The 21,487-nt window shown below is 39.7% G+C and overlaps 1 protein-coding gene and 1 long non-coding RNA gene across 13 annotated transcripts in view; one reads left to right on the top strand and one right to left on the bottom strand.

The window, feature by feature from the left end:
• Positions 1-21,487, top strand: part of arhgap44a (Rho GTPase activating protein 44a) — an 88,068-nt gene that overhangs the window by 18,326 nt on the left and 48,255 nt on the right. The window lies entirely within an intron of this gene.
• LOC129423140 (uncharacterized) lies at positions 1,904-3,375 on the bottom strand. Its single transcript, XR_008637631.2, has 2 exons — positions 3,107-3,375; positions 1,904-2,642 (listed from the first exon to the last, which is right to left on the bottom strand). It is a non-coding gene; the product is annotated as an uncharacterized lncRNA (long non-coding RNA).

Raw genomic sequence — 21,487 nt, 5'->3', positions numbered from 1 at the left:
TAAACAAAGCTACAGTAAATTAAAGACAGACATACAGTAAACAGCAGTACTGTCACAGTTATGGTTGAATTTAAAGCAGTGTTAAAATACTGTCTTAAAGGGGTAGTTAACTTAAAAAATGTAATTCAGTCATAGTTTACATAACAGTACAGACCGTCCAAACCTTTGAGTTTCTTTATTGTGTGGAACACAAGTTATTTTGAAAAGTGTTGGTAACCAAACAGTGTCTGGTTCCCACTGCTCTCCATTGTATTTTTTGCTAGTCAGGGAAAAACAACAATTTTTTTGTGTTTCACTCAAGAACGAAATCATGACGGTTTGGAACAATATGAGTAAATGATAACAGAATGTAATTTATGGTGAACTATCACCCACTATTTAACAGGAATATCACGTTACTGTAACAGTGTTTGTGCAGACATGCTAAACTTTGGAGAATACAGTATTTAACATTAATAATGTTATTAATCACCATGTATGGCAAATTTTGTTAAACATGATTTTATTCACATTTATAAATATTTTTAAAGCAGATTATGGCTGGATGGGAAAAAAGTGAGTGCAATGTGCAGCATGTTACCTTGAAAGTTACCAAGAGGTGTGTGTGTGTGTGTGTGTGTGTGTGTGTGTGTGTGTGTGTGTGTGTGTGTGTGTGTGCGCGTCTGCGCGTGCATGTGTTAAATTATATGTTAAAAACCCGCGTTCTGTCCTTTCGGCCGATGCTACTGTACTCAAAAAAAATTTCCAAGGTTGGCAGGTCTGCAAATGCATGACCCTGATCTTTTATTCTAGGATCATGCTGAATGGTCAAATTTTGTTTTTTCAATTGAGGCACACATGATGCTCTTGGAACAAAAGAGACGAGGGAAACACTTAAAGATACTATAGTGCAAAATATAAGCATTATCACTAAAGGTCATATTTTGCACCTACTCATAATCATAAATGATCACTCAGATATTCAGCTTTATCTTTAGCTAAATTCTTTCTGCTTGGATAAACTATACAGATGTGGCTTATATAAATGCTCGTGTCATGGCTCCATTTTCTTTGTTCTCTATGATAAATTCCCTCTCTAGATTTGTGTTCATCCCTGTCACTGTCCATTTTTCAGGATTTTGTCTTGGCTGTTAATGATATTCACCTTATTCCGCCACGCCCCTTTTTAATTCTTCGCTCTTCCGCATTTTGTCAACCGCCTTCCGCTGCTAATATGGCACAGTGCATTCGGTGGTTAGTTTGGTGGTTAAAAGATTGTTTGTAGTTCACTATAACTTTAGCGAAATGACAAATATCGCTACTGCTGTAAATGTTTTAAATTAGGAGGACGGTTAAAACTTCATATGACGCTCGGATAGTCTTATATTGTCCCAGCAATCGTCTCGTGTTAGACGATATGAAGCGGCCGCGGCAAGTAACCTGGCATATTTAATTACCTCGTCCTGTCAGGAGTTGATGGAGCAGCATTGAAAATTATTAAAAGTATGTCTACCAATATTTACACAGTGATTTCGTCTTTTTTAAAGCAAATGTGCACCTTAGCCAGTCCAATAACTATTTCGTTTTTATGTGGTAATGTATGATAGAATTCATTTGCAAACTTGTCAACACTTATTCCTTCAAATCAGGAGACTTAAATCATTTTAAGTGGAATCTACAAAGCTCACATACGGTTTAAGAAATTCCCTACAGATACTATCTGATCACATTGTAAAGGTTTATATAACTGTATGACAGGTAACATCTGATCACATTGTAAATGTTTAATATAACTGCATGACAGGTAACATAGTAAAGGTTTAATATAACTGCACAACATCTGATCACATTGTAAAGGTTTAATATAACTGCATGGCAGGTAACACCTGATCACATTGTAAAGGTTTAATAAATGCACAACAGCTCACATTGTAAATGTTTAATATCACTGCATGACATCTAATCACATATGAAGGTTTTTATGTAACTTTACAACAGGTAAAATCAGGTCACACTGTAAAGCTTTATAAAGATAACTAGACTAAGAAACAGCTAACTTTTCAGCAAGACCACCCTGCAATAAATTAAGACACAGCTTTATCAGAGTCATCAGGAGCTGATCCCAAGTGTTTATCTGGAAGCTGTTGGTGTATGTACTGGTAAAGTGCTTGGTGACTGTGTAATTGATGCAATATCAACCCTCTGTAAAGCTGACAAAGATGATTGTTTCTCAGCAAAGATATGTACATTTGTGCCAGCTTAACACATTGAAGCGGTTTCTTCGACAGGGTTTACAGGACTAGGCCTTAATTATATTAGGACATTTTAGTTTTTACAAACAAACCTTACAAAAAAACAAGACTGGTGCGCATCTTGTGACAAAACAATGGCACTCATATATGTTGAGGTATGTCAGTACAAGGTGTTTTTACATTTTTGTAGCTCAAATATGCATTTTAGCCTGGTACCAGCATAAGCCCTGGTACCGCACCATTGTTTTCCCATATCAGATGTAGGTTGCTTCAGGTTGAGTTGTGATTTTAAAGTGTAGTTGTGGTCAGAGACGGATGGATCCTCCCATTGTGTTTCTGCATCACAGTTTAGGAACATGTTGATTGTATCATCCTCACAGTTGTCCACTGCATCACTACACATCAATGCATCTGTGAAAACAATATAACCATAAACATTTTTATGTTAGTATTTAAAGTAAAGTTGCATCATGAGAATTAATATATAAATTGCACCCATACTTAAACAGAACAGTGTGTAAGAGAGAGATGCATTAAAAAGAGACAGTAACATTATACACACAGCCTCTAAATTCAGTGTTAAATAATACGTTGTTTAATAGGTCATTATCAATATCTGAATGAGAAATGAACTGACATTCTAGCATCTGAAATCTGAGCAACTTGTAGGAATCACGTGGGCTACTGTAAGAATGCAATGTACTATAATATCTCGTTGTACTATCGTAAATATATAAATATTGGTGGACAATTAAAACCATTCAAAATAGTTGCATTTTATAAACTAACGTTACTGATCTTAAGTGTATTTGTAGAACGGACTTCACAAATCTAACTTTAGACGAACGAGCACATAGTTAGCTAAGATAGCTTACCTGAAACTGGACACCTTTTCAACACCCGGCGTGGTTTAAAGTTACCGGACCATCGTAGTCGAACCATTGCCTGGGATAAGGGTGTTCCTCAGTCGGCTTCCCGTCCGTTAAAATTGGTAAGAAACAAACATAAAGGCGCTTGAATGAACTTTTTAAGCTTAACGCGTCGCCTTCAGACACTGCCTCAGCTGCTCTTCTTCTATGCGGCCGGAAGTACGTTGACAAACTGAGCGCTATGGCGCCGCCCTTGTTGTCGTGAAAAATAAGGTGAATAGGAATCACACTTTTGGTTGCCTAGTAACCATGGGTCTCATTTATAAAGCGTGCGTACGGACAAAATGTGTCTGGAAACGTTCGTATGCCAGTTCCTACGCAAAGGTTGTGATCTATAAAAAAAAAAAACATGATGGGAGAATGGGCTTGAAGGTTGGGATCTGAGGATGATTCATGTATGCACACTTGCAGGTGATCTGTGATTTATAAAGGGAACACTGCTGTGTTTTATAAGTCGTAATATTTTTTTGGCATATGCCATTTTTGGCTTTTGTGCGAACACAGACTTTTAGTAAGGATCCTACGCACAGTTTTATAAATGAGACCCCATGCATCTTGATTTTCAAAGTATTCTCTTGTTTATCTGTAGCTTGCTGTGTACTTAATATTGATAATTACTGTGAACAAATGTGAAAAGAGATTCGAACATGTGGCTTTTTTTACACGAGTCAAGTGGTACTAACATCCAAATGCATTGGACAGCAATATATAATTAAATAACCACATCTTATTTGTTAGGGTGTAATGTATGGCATGGCTTTTTTTATAAATCTTTATAATTTTACGTAATTATACAGTATGACTACCCATCTTTTTAATATTTCAGTTGTTTCTCCAAAGCATTGAGATTAAATGGAGAGCAATAAGAGATTATTAATAAAAATGTCCCCAGGAATCTCACGTCTCCTCTATAGGTTAGATTCAGATCTCAACAATGTCTCTTCTTTTAAAAAGATTTTCTAATATACCATAATTTACAATATTTTTTTATTAAAGGAATAGCTTTTCCAAAAATAATAATAAACCCATAATTTACTCTTAATGTCATCCTGGGTGTATATGACTTCCTTTCTTCAGTAAACACATCTAGATCTTCTTGTAAACACAAATAGTGGCTGCTCCTCCACCACAGCACACGAGATGATCATTGGTTCTCGTGAGTCTTGACTAGTCATCATATGCGTTGTGACGAAACATGAGACTCGCAAGAACCAATGATTGTCTAAGATACTAATGTGGCAACCCTTCCTCTATGCATTTCATGGTATAGTGAAGATATATTTTTTTATTTATTCGTGTTCATGGACACCATTTTCCTTTTTTTGTGTGTGTGTGTGTCACTCAGCATGATTTTCTATAAATAGTTTTTTAAGCCCCCAAGGACGACTTTCTTTTTCGTGTTTTTGGTTTATGTCCCTACTGCAAAAACCAGCATACCAGCAGGACCAGCATATGTTGTGTTTTCGTGATGGTTTGCTGGTGAACACCAGCATGGACCAGCATAATTCCCATGCTGGTTTGGTTCTGGCTTAGCTGGTGGTCATCAGCATACCAGCACCAGCATCCCATGCTAGTCATACCAGCAAGACCAGCATATGTTGTGTTTTGGTGCTGATATGGGAAATATGCTGGTCTGTGCTGTTTTTCAGCAGGGGTATTGGTTTATGTTTTGATTTTTAAACCATTGATGCTTGGGTTGGGGTTAGATTTGGGCTTTGGGTTAGGATGTCATTTTATGTATTGGTTTCTATTTTATTTTACGATTTTTAAACCATTGTTGCTTGGGGTTAGAGTTGTTTGGGTTAGGATAAGTGTAATGCAGTGGCGGCTTGTGACTGCTCATCCGAGGGGAGCTAATTCAAAATATGTGTTTGTTGCGTCATGTGAACCATGTGCATCACATGTTTTGTCAAAATAAGTGCCTGCTGCATACGCGTCAAAACCGTTTATGATAAAAGAGATGCTCACGTTAACAAAATACACGCCAGCCAATCCCTTAACAGTAAACTCTGATTACGCATGAGATTATATGGGTATCTGGCAAACGCTAGCATCTCTTTTTTATCATAAACTCTTTAGACGCGTCTGCAGCAGGCACTTATTTTGACAAGACACATGATGCACATCGATCTCTCAACGCGCAGGACACATATTTTGAAAAAAGGAATCACACACATGATGTGCTAGATACATGTTGTGACAAAGATGTCACCGGCCGCCACTGCTGTAATGTAACAGAAAGTCGTTCCAACCCCAAGCGATGACACGAATGACACGAAAAAGAAAATCGTCTTGGGTGAGACAAAAAGCAATATATAGAAATATGTGCTGAGTGACATGAAAAAGACATGTGTGTTCAATGACACGAAAAAAGAGGAAAATTGTGTCCATGACTATACACAAAATGCCTAGAGATTGGGTTGCAACGTAGAGCAGCTGTGCAGATATTTTACGGTTGATCTAGATATGTTTACATTCAAACATGACATATTGATTGCTAAATACGTTAAACATACAAATCTTTCACAAACGTATTGTTTCAAGAGATATATACCCACTGGTACTTCTTTTATGATGGATGGGCTTTAAAAAATCGGGTACTATTCAATGCCATTACTGTACAAAGCAAGGTAATCGATTAGAGGCAAGATACCAGGATGGTAACTGGACAAGAGCCATAATAATATTTAATATACTGTATCTCTAAATGTGAAATAAAGTTATATACACCTAGGATGGTATTCTGATGATTAAGTTAAGGGCAAATTTTCACTTTTGATTGAACTATTCCTTGCAAAACAAATTAATCAGAACTGTTGATTTTGTAGCTCTATACTATACTCGGTGTCTCTAGTTGTTTAATTGGTGTCTGTTTTTATGTCTCCTAAGACATTTCATACTTACTAAAACAGAACCGAAAACTCCATAAAGTCTGCTGAGCTATGAAAAAGCAACCCCACCCCACAGCAATAAAATTTTCCTTTCAACTTTGCAATTGCAGTTTGCAATGTTCACTTAATGTTTTGCACCAGAGACAGTATGGTTCAGTGCAATTTTGCACATCTTGATTTTTTAGGTTCCATTTTTTACGTCTGAATGATGCTTTCTGAATCTTTTTCGCCATATATGTTCCTTTCAGTTACTCTTGCATATTTAACAAAACGGTGACCCAGTTCACTGCACAGTGGGTTTCTCCATTTTAGCAGCCTCGTGTCATTTCCATACCTCACCTTTTTTTCCTTTCAAAGTAGCATTTATGTTTCTTTTTGTATTATGAAAAACATGCTCTGTAGACAGATGCTCCAAAGGCAGGTTGCATAAAAATGCCTCTTAGTTGAACGCCAACGCTCCAGGCATCTCTCTCTCTTCTCTTTCCTCCTCAATCTCACACTCCCGTTCTCTCCGTTTCCCTGTTATTAAAATCTAGCATCTCTTGTGAAAGTGTCTGTGAGAGAGAGAGAGAGAGAGAGAGAGAGAGAGAGAGAGAAAGAGAGAGAGAGTGCATGTGGGTGGCTGGCAAAGTGGGTTAGTCTCTTCAGTTCAGATATATTCATCTCAGGTCCAAAGTGAGGAGGAGGAGGAGGAAGACGAGGATGAGGAAGAGTTTGAGAAGCCAGTTAAATCTGCTGTATTCTATACGGTTTCTGCTGCTTTTATTTTAGCCACTTTTGATTATATAAACTTGAATTATTCATGGGTTCATAACTGCATTATGCTGGAAGGTAAAAAGCCATGCTGGTCAGATATGAACAAATGTGATATTAAAGCTAGAATCGTATAATGTATGACAGCATGTGGGAAATGAAGTACATTGGTAATATATTAGCGTTCAGTAAACCATCATGTAACACGTACAAGTTATATGTGGAAATTAAACAAAAAATGCTGGGTTATTTTCAATCCAGCATTAAATCAGAACAGGACAAACTATCTATTGGGTTGTAATTTAACTTATGCTGGGTTGTTTTAACCCATTGTTGGCTTAAATATAAACACTATCTGGGTTAATTGAACCCAATGGTAGGACTGTCACGATAATGATATTTGTCTAATAAATAGTGACGATTATGATGATTAATTGCCTGTTTTAGGATCTTGCCGATAATGGCGATTATTTTTCTGTTTTATTGCTTTGACATTTAATTCTCATACTTTTTTGTTTGTTCATGATGTTTCTCATAGCAGTCAATCCTACTAAGGTCTTATTAGTACTGGACCACATGTCTGTAGTGGCTGCAAAAAAATATATTACTTACAGATCCTTAAGAATAGCATCCTTCTTAACTTCCCTAAATTTGGAATTGTTGTTTTGGAAATCTGTGCTTTACCTGGCAGTTCATACTAATTATCAAAGTTTTGCAGCATTTCTTTAAATGCTGTTTTTTCCCCTGTATTAAATGGCTTTGCATTGTATCGCGTTACACTGTCAGTTAAGGAGCTCCATCTGATACTGTCTCGTTTTTACAGGCGCTGCAGCTCCCCCTTGTGTTTTTAAAGAGATGTGCAATCATTGCGGTGATCTAAAATTATCGCGATGAGACGATTATTTAGTTATTGTGACAGCCCTTTCCAATGACTGGGTTTGTCCCTTTTTGACCCAACGCTGGGTTGAAAATAATGTAGGTCCACGTTTATAAAGCCTTTTTAGTATTCAGTATAGCACACCTTGATGAATAATAATGTGAATTACACTGGCAGGAAAGTTAGCCAGATGAGAGCAAAAGTAATTTACATAAATAAGGTATATTAGCACAAACAGCCTGTTAAGTAAGGCTGAAATATGACCATGATCATTTTATGAAGTGTTATGAATATTATAAATGTTAATTTGTGCTTCGGAAAGCATGGAGTGCTACAAACATGAAAAATATTACCTCTTTTAATTAAATTTCACATTCAATTTAATGCATCACACTCAATTTCTTCTTAAAATTACTCTTAAATAATCATAAACACAGTCTGATTTCTGATTAGTTTCAAGTGACATCAAGTAAAATAGGTTACAAACTTTATTTTTTCTGTAATGCTGCACTTCAATAAAACTTTCCACATTTGAAATGCATCTTATGTGTTCCTGTGTATCAAACACTTCATTACAGCTTTCTGTAGTGTGTAAAATCTGTCTCTCTCTGCCTTTGGGTGCTTGCACATTTTGGTGCTTAAGGACTTTACGCAGCAAATTAATTATGCGAAAATATAAAATGTATATATATAAAAAATTTAATACATTCATCATGTAAAATATAGGCTATTTTTTCCATTCACTTCCATTAACTTTAACTTTAAGCAGTGGCATCAAACTCCCGGCCCACGGGCCATTTGCGCACCCCCCCACCCCCTGCGGCCCGCGTCTGCGGTCAAAAAATAGCATCATAAAGATTTTTATTACAGTTATATTTTATTATATAGTTATATTTTATCATAACTTTTATATTAGTTTGATTGTTGATGTAAAAGGGGCCGAGTCAATAGTCTTCTTTGTTCTATCAAAAACGCTTAATGTAAGAGGTTGCGCGTCTTTGCTACGCAACCATGAGCCGCGCTCTCTGTGACAGCGAGTATAACGGAATGCGTTATCAGATTTCTCATCTGCATGGGATTAATCAGGTTGGGACTTTGAAGGGTTGTCTGGAGAAGAGCTGTAACTCGGGGTTACTCAGCTGTTAATCAGAGAAGATCTGCGGCGGCATTCGTTTGTTCAAGTCACATTGGCGACATCTCATAAGGAGTGCGAGCGGGAGATGTAATGCAACACATATTAAACTACGGATGAGGAAAAAGAAATCAGGTGTCCAGGTTATGAAAAGATAAAAACGTGCGAATGCAGCTCACTCAATATGTTACACACTGAGCAGTAATATAAATTTTTTACATACATGGAACATAATCAAGTCAATACTGTGACTTGAAAAAAATAAAACAGAAATATGAACAAAAAATATAGACTATAGTTCATAAATGTATTCAGGAATTGAATTTGTTAGTTTAGTGCAATGTTTTAATAGACAAAGTTATTTAAGATAAGGTTAAGAAAATATTTATAAAATGTTATAAAAATAAAGAAGATTGAAAGCACTGTTTATATTTTTAAGTATTTTTACATGTTAAATAATAGAATTTAAATGCAGTACATATACAGAAATATTGTGTTTTTTATGTTAAAATAGCTCTACGGCCCTTCAACAAGATGTCCATCTCAGAAATGGCCCCAAGCCAGTTTGAGTTTGAGACCCCTGCATACAGGGACGTACTGGGACTGAAATTCAGCCCGGGACTTTAAGATGGAGAGGCCTTTTACGCGAGTGCCCTTGGTGCAGGAGCAGGATTTTTTGCAGTTCTTTTAATTCTAGTAGTGTTTTTATGGTATGAAGAGAATCAGATTATGCTGAAGACCTTAAGAAACTTTAGGATAACACCTGCCTCCTCAGGTTGTATAAGCAAGTCACCACTGCACTAAACACAACCAGGTCAGCAAAACCTAATCTCGAACACATAAGTCACAGTATACTGCTAACTACCAGCATGTCATGTGTACAGTCAGTTGGAGTGATAGAATTGTTACAAATACTCACACATACACACTCAGATAATCCAAAACTACAATACAGTCCCATAAAATAGAGATTGTGTGTGTACGTACTCACTTTCAACTCTCCCTGGCTCCACTTCCCCTGTGCTGGACCCTGCCTCTGCTTACTGATTGTACAGCTACATATGCATGAGAAGTACATCAGTAATAAATATGACTAAGAATAATTCCTTTTTTTTAATTCAATCTGTGCTTTAGTCAGGTTATAATCTAGTAAGTGGAACTATTGCATTTTATCCTATATGTAATATTGTGCTGTATTTTTCTATTTGTGTGTCCTTAACCCTTTAACTGCCACACCAAGAAAAAGGCATTTGAAAAAATTTTTGTTTGCATTTCTGATCTCCTTATGTCACCACTTAACACAATCAATGTATTTTTTTTCAACACATCCCATCATTTTTTAAAAATCGGCCTCTACCAAACGGTTGATATGTCACTTAAAGGAATTCAAACACATACTATGGAAATTAGAAAATATGAACTATAATACTAATTTTTTACAAACATAATCCAAATAAAATGGTTTTGTATATTTAATCTTCTTTATTTATTGAAGTATAACATATTAAAATATTTCAGGTTTTCATTTTAACACAGGACATGACATGTTTTCATGTTTTTTGCAATAAAAATGACCAAAATTAACAAAAATAAGGATATTCTGCATTTAAAACCTAAAATAAAAGAAGGCCAAAGATAGTAATACAATGGCATATTAGTATTTTATGATTTAAGAAACACACTGTCAAGTTTGGTAGTGCAAAATGATGTTTTTTGTCTTTTTTTTAGATAAATTAAAGGGGTCACGGCATGAAAATCTGAGATTTTCCATGTTTAAGTGCTATGATTGGGTGCCCAGTGCTTCTATCAACCTAGCAAATGTGAGAAAGATCAATCCAGTAACTTAGTTTTGGTAAACCATTCTCTGTAAGCATGTGAAAAAACAGGTAATTGAAATGTGGCTCCCCTTGTGATGTCAGAAGGAGCCCTTATTATAATAATACCACCCCTTAATTTGCACTTTCCAACCACAGCACTGCCATTTCCAGTGTTTTAATCCAGAGAGGGAGAGACAGAGAAAATAATTCACAGCACAACTAAGTTTCAATTTCAACAAACCACCATCATTGTGATCGGTGTTTGCATTTCATCCGCTCATTTGCATTTTAAAGGACACACCCAAAACTGCACATTTTTGCTCACACCTGCAAGGTGGCAATTTTAACATGCTATAATAAATTATTTATATGATATTTTGAGCTAAAACATCACATATGTGCTCTGGGGACACCAAAGATTTATTTGACATCTTAAAAAAGTCATGTGGCATGGCCCCTTTAACATTTATTTTTAAACCAGCAATGCTGTGTAGAGTAAGCCAACATTGCAAACAATCCTTCAAACAATTTAAAACATCATTTAAGAAGTAATTGTTGATTAATTAATGAGTAATTATGATTTCCATACATTAATTATATGAATTCATTATAGTTATTTCAAAAAAATATCCAGAAGTGGCAAAAATACATACTTAAGAAATGATCTCAATATATTAAATAAGAAATAACAATAGCTGTGTCATATTCATAGCTGTGAATGATCAAAAATGTATATTTCATAGCAAATAGTACACTCTGACTGCAGATATGGATGATCTGAAAACATTACCTTAGCTTTTCTACTTTTACCATTAAGTGACAAATCAACCGTTTGGTTGAGCATGTTTTTGAAAAATTATTCAAAACATATGAAAGTTTTTTCATGGCACCAAGTAACATAATTTTGTAAAGTTAGGGCTCTTACAGTGTAATATGTCAAAAAAATATGGTTTCCTTGCAAAATTTCAACAAGAACAGTTCATATAACAGAAGTGGTTTTTTTATTTCTAAAATCCACATAACAAGATGTGTTGTGACAAGTGCTGTTGATTGATACATTGGTATCTAGTGGATTTTTTTGGCAAAACATATCTTACACAAATAGTAGAGATGGCTCAATCAGCTTGAGTTAAGTTAGGTACTCCTCTCAATAAAATATATGGACTCAAAATGTGCTCAACCGTTTGGTTGAGCTGGCAGTTAAAGGGTTAATAAACCTTTGATTGATTGATTGATTGAAATGCCTACCCTGCTGAAAAAACAGCATCAAACCAGCATGGGAATTATGCTGGTCTATGCTGGTTTGATGCTGGTTTAGCTGGTGGTCACCAGCATAAAAGCACCAAAACACAACATATGCTGGTCTTGCTGGTATGCTGGTTTTTCCAGCAGGGTAATATGATTGCCTACCCAGCCCTGCACACTGCCCCATCACTGTTTTTGTACTGGTTCCATTCTCCTCCTCCTCTTGTTCTGCTTTCCTTCCTCTTCCTCATCAATATGACTGCAAGGGTCATCATCAACCTGTCTCTCTCCATCAGTGACCTTAACAGCTAATATACAGACATACAGGGATTCCTTAGACCATTTTACTGTTTGAACACAATGATGACGTGGAAACGTATGAACGCGCATGTTGGCAATGGAAGTATGGCAAGAATCAGCAGTGAAGCAACACAGACAGAGAACGTTATATTTAAAAGTCGACTTTATCAAGTTTTTCAACACAGCTACCAGATCCGTGTACTATAGTGGAGTGAATAGAAGACGTTAGCAGATGGCCAAATATAAAGTATATTATTAGTGCAACCAAACGCAATTACCAGACATTTTGATGCTGGGAAACTGTTTTGATAAACTTACTGAGTTGCTAACACGTTAAAACCACTGGGTAACAACACCACTTCTGTTGCCAAAATGTGCACGCAGGCTATTTCATCAATTTCATAAGCGGGATAATGTAGAGCGAGGCGGTTCTTAGCGAATACAACCCCGTAAGGCTGATTCAAGCTCCGCTTTGCGTGGGGTCCTGATAAGCCTGTCGGGGTTGTATTCGCGCTTATATATGCCTATATTTAAATGCAAATATAAATTATTTCAGTGTATAATAGATGCATCACTAATTGTGCACCTGTCCTGTCCATGCTGCTGGTCCTTCCTCATCTGCACTTCCTGCCACATCGTCCTTTTAACTGCGAAAAAGGTCTGTTATTTGGCGCATTTAGCTGCCTCTTTTGATCGGCGCCTTTGAGCCAATCGGATGTGAGAAAAACGAGGATCAGTCCAAGTTGGGAGGGGCCGCTCTTATCCCCCCTCAAGATTTGAAGAATTGGTTTGGCCCGGTCTGAAACAGACACAGCGTTCCGCTGCAGCTGAGCGCCTGGTTAGGCATTAAAAAAAAAAAAAAAAAACTTTTTGACCTCCGGCCGGTTCGGCCTGAAATGGACCGGCCGTTCGGGATTGCTCCCGGAACTCCCGATGGCCAGTCCGCCCCTGCCTGCATAAAAGTGAATGTAAAAGGCGTTTGACCTAAGGCCATTGGGCTAGTTTTTGTAACATTGTATACATTATAGTACATAATTTACACAGCAACGTTAGCTCAGTATCGTTTTTTATACGCTTTAGCTATGAAATATGAACTAAGGTAATCTACTTGTTGTTTATTTAGCTTTTTAACGGAAGTTGCGTGTGTTTCACGAAAGCCGTTTGTTTATGTTGTTACTGCTGAAACTGTCTATAGATGCTGGAATGGCATTACAAATAAACAAACAACACTGGGCTGGTTTTGTTACACTGACCTGGCAACCCTGTCTGTAAAGGATGGTGAATGGTGGATTTATAACGCTTGAATGTATTTTTGTTGCACTCCAGTATTACAAACATATGTAAGATAATATTACTAACAACTCATTCAGTTTAGATTGATTTATTGAAGGCTTTAATTTAGGATTTCTTACTACAGTATATGTGACCTTTTTTGTGAAATTCAGGCTTAAATCTCATCATCTAAATATGAGATCAGGAGGATCAAAGTTTGATTTCAATCCATGATTTCACATTGGTTTCAATGTTTGACTTGACCTTGCTTAGTCAATTTAAAATATATCAAGGTTATATTGTTCCAGAAGATTTATGTAGAAAACTGTAAAACATAAAAAATGTCTTTAGCTGTTTTTTCACAGACTGTGTTATGTATACTGTTTGTATGTACCTGTAAGCTAGAAGGATCAGCGACACGTCTATCAGACAGCTTTTACGTGACTCATCCAGGGGATTTCACCTGCACTATTGCTAACACAGACCTCCGTATATATCCGCTGCAAATGAAGTTTATATTAAAGCCAAGACATTTGAGTCACAAACACTACATCCACTGTCGCATCCTGTCCATTTTAGTGGTCATTAACGCCACAGTGTTTGGGCCAATTTCCTGTTTGCACACAAGCAAACATATGCAATTGACTTTCGGCCCTTGACCTGATAGGCAGGCGGAGTGCATGTGAGATATGGTAGGAGGAAACTCCTCCCTCTGAGAATAAACAGTCTTGAGGAGCACAACCCTCCGTCCGGCTCTAGATCTGTGCCGATACAGACACTTTGCTTTGATGTTAGTTCTGGGAACAGTCCCCTCTGGCCCGAGTGTTACGCACCGCCTCAGTCACACGGGACTGCGAGAGACGGTCGTGTGTCTCCTGTCATCTCGCTGGTTCTCTGGGGCTCATCTTCTGCAGTGAGACATGACAGCAGGCGATGACCACCTGTCGGGCTCGAGTGCCTTTAGGAAGCAGAGCTCGTGAATGGGTGTACTTGGAACGGACTCATCCAGCTCTGTGTCTGTCTTACACGAGTACGATTACACAACAACAATGTACTATATGTTTTATTCCCAATATCACTGATCCGCAAAAAACAAAATGCTGTATTATGCATGCCAGGCCTGTAGCTGGTGCTGTCACGTGATGTCGGAACACATAATATGTATGCATGACATTATCGTTTTCATGAATTTGCATTTGTGTAGTTTACATGGAGACGATAACGGTATTGTTTTGGTTTCAAACACTATGAGCAGTATTTAAGATTTAAGTTATAATAAGTCCCAACAGAGAAATAAAACAGAGAATAAAATGTATAAAATAAAAGTAATTAGTTTGACCTTCTGTATTAATGATAAAACCACTCGGAAAGCTAAGCACCTAATTTGTTGAAAACAAACTAGCTTTAAAAGTTTCAAGCACCTTTAGTTTCAGTTCGAGTGACAAAACAAACTATTCTGTAATGCACTTCAATGAACTTTGCACACTTAAAATACATCTCATGTGTTCCTATTTATCAAATACTTCATTAAAGCTTTCTGTAATGTGTAAAATCTGCCTCTCTCTTCCATTGGGTGCTTGCACTGTTCGGTGCTTAAGGAGTTTACACAGCGAATTCATCATGCAACATCATGCACATGTGTTAATTCAGTCTATAGGCATGCGTGAGTATAACCAAAACACAAATAGCAGCCTACAGGACTGTGTTTGTGGTGCTCAAGATAATGAGTTTATTAACGCTTCTCCAACAGAGTTTAAAAAATGTTGGTGCTTTAGTCCAGGGAATAGACATTATATATGTAGACGCCTCATGACGCACTGGAACGTAATACCACGTCGCCGCCATATTGGTTAGGTCTATTCACTCTACATTAGCACCGTAATTCGTAGTCAACAGAGAGCGAGCAACTATGCCTGTATTTTGTGCAGCTTATGGTTGCAATAACCGGCGCAGTATTGATACCAGATTGCATTGGATTACCTTTCACAAGTAAGATTGAACAATCATTTTGATTATTTTACCATTTATTATAATGTTGACTGTCTTTTTCCGTGGCATTCTCATGGATTGGTTACTCAACTGCTTTTTCCTGTTTTCAAACCATTTTTGCTTAGGTTTAGGGTTAGATTTACATGAAATGACATCCCTACCCAAATCCAACTCTAACCCCAACACCAGGCGACAATTGATTAAAGTTTAGAAAATATAAAAGAATACATCAGAAAAAATAGTATAAACCAATTCTTAAAGTGACATACTAACGCAAACACCAAATCTAACCCTAAAGCGAAGCGACAATGGTTTGAAAATAGGAAAAAGCAGTTGAGTAACCAATCCGTGAGAATGCCACAGAAAAATTAACCAAAAATTCTGTGACTGTCCCACGGAACTTTGTGAGATCATGTTGCACGTAATAAATATACCTCTTCTTTCATCTAAACAAAAAAGTCCTCGAAGCTTTAACATCTTGATTGTTTGTATTTATCATTCTGTAGAAGAATGTGAACGTGCGCAGCTATACAGTGTTACTTTACAAGGTGACATCGCCATCTACAGGCCTGGCACACATAATACAGCGCTTTTAATTGTTTTTGCCTATTCGTGCCTCTTCCGCTTTTTTAAGCACAGTGGGTCTCATTCACTAAGCATGCGTACTAAGCACGTTTTTGTTCGTGAAATATGCGTTCAGATGTTTTAACTAACAAATCATAAATCAACAAAACTTTTATTCTAAAATTTCTTCTAAATGTTTGCAATAACGTAAGAACAACTTCAACCACACGTGCGCAATAATCATGAACAAGGAAAAATAACCCTATAGTATATCAGTGTGTTATATATTTATGTATTTTTCCTTGTTTGTGATTATTGCGTACGTGTGGTCTAAGTTGTTCTTATGTTTTTGCATACATTTAAAATAAATGTTAGTACAAAAGTTTTTGTTGAATCATGATTTGTTGGTTAAACGTCTTTACAAATTTGTGCGTACGCATGCTAAGTGAATGAGACCCATTGTCGTGTGTACATAATTTTTTTCAATAACACAAAGGAAAAACTTTTTTACTACAGTACATCATTGACGTATAAACATAGCCTTCAGTACTATTCACACAGGATTAGTATTACCGTATCTGTTGACCTTGTGTGATTTAGAAATCCCTCTATATCTGTGTGGCCCCTTCACACGCAATAAGCAAAGCCTGTGATTTTACTTACATTTTGTGACTTGTCTCCCAAATATGATGTTGAGGCTTTGCATAACACCTTGACCTATACACGTGGTAAAAGGTACCTTTACCGTGTAAATCTAAGTTTTTGTCCTAATCAGGCAGATTGAGCGTAAGTGGATTCTATTTTCGTAACGGTTCTGCGAGGTCGCGGCTGACATAAATCCCTTAAGTTTCACAAAAAAAGCCATAAGAAGCAGAGAGTTGTGTCTCTGTATGCATCCACTTACCACTGAGAATTTCAGACAGCGGAGGATAAACTTTCTGCACTCCAACCTCAAATTACATTAGCCCTGAATGTTTTTGCCAGGAACTGTATCAGAGTTGAGTGGAAATCTAATGGGAGTTATTGAGTAAATGTTGTTTATTGTTACTCAGTCACTGATAAAAATGGGCAGTTTACTGGATAGCATTTCCTACTCACTCTTGCTTCCTCACATGCACACACAGTAATACAAACGCAAAGCTAAGAGTTGGCCACATTAGACGTTTGTTAATGAACAACTACATCGCCTTGACTGTGATCTAATCTAAATGCTTGAAAGTTGTTTCTGAAGATGTATTATTTCTCCTCGGGGGGATACCACCAGATCCCCCACCCGGCCTCTGATGTAAGGGCCAAAACCCCAGATGTTGTCAAATCTTTGAAATCCCCTGTAAACAGCCGTATTCTGCGCATCTTTGCCTCACTGCCAAGGTCTGTTTGCACACATGCAGAATGACAGACACCCAGCTGCTCTTTTCTCTGCATCACACTGTGTGTACAGCGGAGGATGGCGTCAGAAATATATGTGCAGAATGCCAAGAATTTGTGTTTGTAGCGTTGTGTGCACACCTGTCATTTCCAGTGTTTGCTATTTTGGTCTTCTGCTTTTGCAAATAGACTTGCGTCTCCAATTTGCTGTCAATGTCTTGTCTTACTCCCTGCTCTTCTCATGGCTCCATGTAGAGCATCTTAAAGACACAGGTGATCCAGTTCTGCGTCCCAGTTAAATGTGTCCTTATATATGAGACTTAAGGAGGTTGCATGGATGCAATATTCAGTCAAATACATTAGGGATGCATATCTGGTCAGCATTGCAAAAAGAAGGGGTTGATTTTGAGATATACTCAAGTTGCATTATTAAAACTCACATAACACAAGATGTTTCTGCATTTTTGATGTTAATCTGGAGTACCTATAGAGTAGTATTACATCCTTTATATCTCAGAAGAGTCTTTAGATTTATCAGATTTATAAAAGAAAGATTAGCTTTACCGAATCTTTCCGATAACGTACGAAAAAATGAAGAAGGAGGAGTTATACCACGGGAGGAGCGAGTATGAGTCATGCAACACTATACAACACTGTTTAACTTATGATTCACTACATGTTCGTGTCATTTATATAATATGCGCGCGCCTATTTCCAACATAAGACAGAAGTCTTACTTACTGCATGCAACTCATGACCCAGTTGGGACTTTTCAATGAAATCCAGTGCATTAAACACACACGCAAAACTCTGCTGTTACTCCGGATAAACAAACGTCTCGGTTACGGATGTAACCCTCGTTCCCTGAAGGAGGGAACGGAGACGTCACGTCGTGACCGACGAATTGGGAGCTCGCTTAGAGAGACCAATCTGCTTCGAATACTACTAAAACGCCAATGAACTTGGCATTGAGATATTTGCATAATGCTGGCGCCGCCCCGCCAGGTGCGTATATAAGACGCACGTGCAAATAGGGAAATCAGCTTCTGTTCGCTGAGAAAGCCGGAAGGTGACCGGCCTAAACAGCAGGTGGCAGCACCTGTGGCGACGGGACGTGACGTCTCCGTTCCCTCCTTCAGGGAACGAGGGTTACATCCGTAACCGAGACGTTCCCTTTCAGTCGGTCACTACGACGTCACGTCGTGACCGACGAATTGGGAAACCCTACTAAAACGCCACTAGGGGCTGACCTCTTCCAGTGTCTGCTTAAAGCCCTCTGGTTCCACTTAAGGATAGGAGAATTAGGTTTCAAGGCAGAAGGCCGGGCACTAGATGTTCCTTTAACCCCACAGTAGTGCCAGCGACTGGGAAGCGCCCTATCTGAGCGGTATAGGGACGCTGCGGAAGCCACCGCCCCGTTAAGGGCTAATGGTGGACGAAAGTCAACCGTAGTTGAGGTATAAATGACAGCCGTGGCTGTGTAAGCAAAGCAGTGCTCTGCTAAGGGAAACGTGGGCTGGTAGGATTAACCCCACGGAATAATACTCACAAAGGAACCCGTTGGGGCACAATGTGGGGCCCTGGCCAAACACGTAGGTTCGTAAGAATACAACTAGTGAAAGGCTGACAGCCAATGCTCCGCAACAAAGGCTGTCAAGGCAGTGGAGAGAGCAAATCAAACCATTACGCATCTTTGCTCTGTTAGCCTTCCATACTGAAAACTCAATTTGGAGCCTCAGTCGGAGGCTGCAAGCCGACTTGCGAGTCTGCTCTCCGTGTCCTCCCTGGTGAGGACAGAACACGAGAGGATACAGGCTCGATACGAACATTGTAGAATCTAATGAACGTATTAGGTGTCGCCCAACCAGCAGCTCTACAAATGTCTGTTAGCGAGGAACCACGAGCTAATGCCCAAGATGAGGCAACACTCCGAGTGGAGTGCGCTCTCAAATTAAAGGGGCAAGGAATGCCCTGCAAATTGTAAGTCAGGGCGATAGTATCAACTATCCAATGAGACATCCTCTGCTTAGTGACAGCTTTCCCTTTCTGCTGGCCACCATAACAAACAAAGAGCTGGTCTGAGGTCCTGAAGCTTTGCGTGCGGTCCACGTAGAATCGCAGTGCGCGTACGGGGCACAACAAAGCCTCGGTTGGGTTTGCCTGCTCCAAAGACAATGCTTGCAAGCTCACCACTTGATCTCTGAAGGGAGTAGTGGGAACTTTGGGCACGTAGCCTGGTCTGGGTCTCAAGGTCACGCTCGAGACAGAAGGACCAAACTGAAGGCACGAATCGTCAACAGAGAATGCATGTAAATCCCCTATTCTCTTCACCGAGGCCAATGCTAGTAGGGTCAGAGCCTTCATGGATAGAAGCTTCAGACTCGCAGACTGCAAAGGCTCGAACGGAGGACTCTGTAGCGCTTTCAGCACCATGGACAGGTCCCAGGGAGGAATAGAAGGAGGGCGCGAGGGGTTTAGCCTGCGAGCGCCTCTCAGGAATCTAACAACCAAATCATGCTGGCCCACTGATCTGCCGTTAATAAGTGAGTGATGCGCAGATATAGCGGCGATATCAACTTTAATAGTGGACGGTGACAGCCTACCATCTAATCTATGTTGAAGATATAAAAGCACAATGTTAATAGGGCATTCTCTGGGGTCCTCGCGTTGCGAAGAGCACCAGGTGACGAAAAGGTTCCATTTTAACGCGTAAGCCCGTCTCGTAGACGGAGCTCGTGCCGCGTCAATAGTGTTAGATACCGCTTGGGGTAAATCACTTAAACCTTGCGCGCGCTCAACGACCAAACGTGGAGATCCCACAGGTCGGGGCGCGGGTGCCATAATGTGCCCCCTCCCTGAGAAAGAAGGTCCTTCCTCAGGGGAATCCGCCAGGGAGGGGCTGTCGCGAGGAGCATTAGTTCCAGAAACCAATTCCTGGTCGTCCAATATGGGGCGATCATTAAAAGGCTCTCCTCGTCCTGCCTGACTTTGCACAGTATCTGTGCTATTAAACTCACTGGGGGGAACGCATATTTGCGCAGGCCCCGCGGCCAGCTGTGTGCCAACGCATCCACGCCGAGGCTGCCCTCGGTTAGTGAATAAAACAGGCGACAATGGGTATTGTTCGGTGACGCAAATAGGTCTATCTGCGCTCAACCGAATTTCCTCCAAATCAGCTGGACCGTCTGGGGGTGGAGTCGCCATTCGCCGGGGCGCGCTGCTCGGGAAAGCGCGTCTGCCGCTGTATTGAGCGAGCCCGGTATGTAAATGGCACGAAGGGACCTCAGATGCTTCTGACTCCAAAATAGGGGAGATGACGAGCGAGATGCGACAGGTGACGAGAGCGCAAACCGCCTTGACGGTTGATATACGCTACGGTCGCAGTGTTGTCTGAGCGCACTAGTACATCCTTCCCTCGCAGCTCCTGAGCGAAGCGTACGAGTCCCAGATATACTGCCCATAACTCGCGGCAATTGATATGCCAATGCAACTGGGGTGCTGTCCACACCCCCGAAGCCGTGAGCTCGTCGTACGTGGCTCCCCAGCCCGTGTCGGAGGCATCTGTATGCACAACAGCATGCCGGGAGACCTGTCTCATGGACACGCCGGCCCTGAGAAACGCGGGGTCTGACCACGGGGGGAATGTTAGGCGACACGCAGGTGTAATGGTTACACGATGGATGCCAGCGCGCCACGCTCTCCTCGGGACTCGATCGTGAAGCCAACGCTGAAGCGGTCTCATATGGAGCAGCCCGAGCGGTGTCACGGCCGCTGCTGCTGCCATACGCCCCAGGAGTCTCTGAAATTGTTTCAGAGGGACCGCATTCTTCCCTCGGAATGAACCGAGGCAAGTCAGAATTGATTGGACGCGCTCTTCTGTTAAACGCGCCGATAAATCGATCGAGTCCAGTTCCATACCGAGAAAAGAGATCCTCTGCGTGGGGCAGAGTTTGCTCTTTTCCCAGTTGACCCGAAGACCCAAACGGGCGAGATGTTGAAGTGTTAGATCTCTGTGTTCGCACAGCGTCCGCCGAGAATTCGCTATTATAAGCCAATCGTCGAGGTAAGCCAGAATGCGAACACCGCTCTCTCTGAGGGGCTTTAACGCCGCCTCTACCA

The sequence above is a fragment of the Misgurnus anguillicaudatus genome, chromosome 19, assembly GCF_027580225.2.
Source record: "Misgurnus anguillicaudatus chromosome 19, ASM2758022v2, whole genome shotgun sequence".
NCBI classification, from domain to species: Eukaryota; Metazoa; Chordata; class Actinopteri; order Cypriniformes; family Cobitidae; genus Misgurnus; species Misgurnus anguillicaudatus.
The sequence above is the reverse complement of the archived record's forward strand: the minus strand, read 5'-3'. Positions and strand labels throughout refer to the sequence as shown.